The sequence below is a fragment of the Poecilia reticulata genome, linkage group LG4, assembly GCF_000633615.1.
Source record: "Poecilia reticulata strain Guanapo linkage group LG4, Guppy_female_1.0+MT, whole genome shotgun sequence".
Lineage (NCBI taxonomy): Eukaryota > Metazoa > Chordata > Actinopteri > Cyprinodontiformes > Poeciliidae > Poecilia > Poecilia reticulata.
This window is the reverse complement of record NC_024334.1, coordinates 17,115,405-17,117,192: the sequence shown is the minus strand read 5'-3', so window position 1 is coordinate 17,117,192 and position 1,788 is coordinate 17,115,405. Positions and strand designations below refer to the sequence as shown.

Here is a 1,788-nt window from a genome sequence, read left to right as displayed (position 1 = left end):
CGAAGCGGCTGACGCCCGCCTCTGACTTATCTGTGGCATCTCTCTTCTTAATATCTGCCCAGAGAGGCCATTTGTTATTTCAATATTTCATAAATAACGACTAGCTCTCTAAGCGGCGGCGCTGCTAAAGGAGGGGGGGGAATATATCATGGGAGGGTGATCAATGTGTAGCCTGATGAGGCTGTGTGTGAGTGAGCTGATGGGCCCCCGCTGTCGCAGCCTCTCGCCCAGGCATTTCCTGGATCTCTGCATCACTACCCCCCCACGCCACCACCGCTCTGCTCCTCCATCCTCTCCCTCTATCTGTGCGCTTGGCTGGGCTAAACAGAGCACGGTTCAGTGGCTCCCATTGGCCCCCGCCGTAGTAGCAAGCTGCCTCAGTGTTTCCAAACACAGCTCCGGGTGTGTAGCAACACTGCGCTGCGTCACGCGCTGCCTCCCAGATGCGCTCGCGGGGGCCCTGCCGTTTAAAATGACACTTATGTGACCGCTCGGCCGAGGTAAACCTAGCACCCCATCCCCTCCACCCCCACGCTCCGGTTGCGTCTCACGCGCACTGACATTTATAGTTTACATGCTAATGAGCGGGGAACGCTTTTCACCCCCCACCCCTTTCCCGTCGGAATGAGGGTAGTTCTCCCTGCTACGTGAAGAAGCTGAAGAAGCCTCCTGATAAGATCCTGGCCACATGATGGTGTGGCACCGGAGGGGTTGAAGGAGGGCAAGAAGAGAGACGGGGGGCTGATGTACGACCCGAGGCGGGAGAAGAAAGCGGTTTGAAAAACGGCCGTTTCTTCAAAGCACTCCTGGAGAGGCTGTATTTCATGAAAAGCAATGTGTGCAGACAAGCCCTCATCCCCCCCCCCACACCCCTACACACACTCCCAAACACCCCTCCACCGCCTGCACCCCCTCCTCCTCCTCTGCCTCCAAGATGGTAATAGAAATAAACATTATTCCCAGGGCAACATTTGTGTGTAAACAATGTCCATATTGCAATCCTGCGCGATCCTGGAAGTGGAATAAAGCCTTTAATGAGCTCGCTGCTCCGAACCCTTGAGGTTTGCCTCGCGCGCACACACTCGGAGGTAGAGAGATGGAGGGGATGAGGAGGGTGTGTGTGTGTGTTGGGGGGCATATTTACAACCTGAGAATGCGAGTAAGACACCAGGGCCAAGCAGCACTAAACCATCCTCAACTCGTCTGTCTGCATTCCCACTTCTTTATTCTCATCTGGCCTTCATGTGGGAATACCTTGCCCTTGTTTAGCTTAACTGGAGCATATGATTTCACAGCACACAGATCCTCCGGGCCACTGTAATGAGTTCGCTACTAAAAAGACAAAAAAAAAAAGAAAAGGAAAAATTCCTCTCGTTTCCTTCTGATGGTAAGATTCTATGACCTCAATTCGCTCGTGCTGCTGCTGCTGCTCGGCTCCTGTTGTTCTGGCTTTCGCTCGTGACTCGTCTTGTTTGGGGGTTAGGTAACGTTTATCTGCTCTGTTACACAAACCCCCCACCCCTCCCACCCCTCCATGATTCTGATGTCAAAACAGAGGAACGTGCGCGTGCTCCCGGTCCTTCTGGCTGGGCTCCGCTTCCACTCACGGTCTGAGTGGCTCTGCATAAATCAGAGCATGCCCTCTCGTTCACACGTCGCCGTCCCTCTGCAGTCTGCCACTAGAGGGCTGTATACGTCTGCACATGTCCGGATGCGGCTTCTGTTTCTCCCCAACCCCTCACTCCACTTCGCTACATGTGATGTACTCAAGCATATGTATTCTCTTCT

The 1,788-nt window shown here is 53.9% G+C and overlaps 1 protein-coding gene across 7 annotated transcripts in view; it reads right to left on the bottom strand.

The window, feature by feature from the left end:
* The window catches only part of lpp (LIM domain containing preferred translocation partner in lipoma), a 187,048-nt gene that overhangs the window by 10,852 nt on the left and 174,408 nt on the right, over positions 1-1,788 (bottom strand). The window lies entirely within an intron of this gene.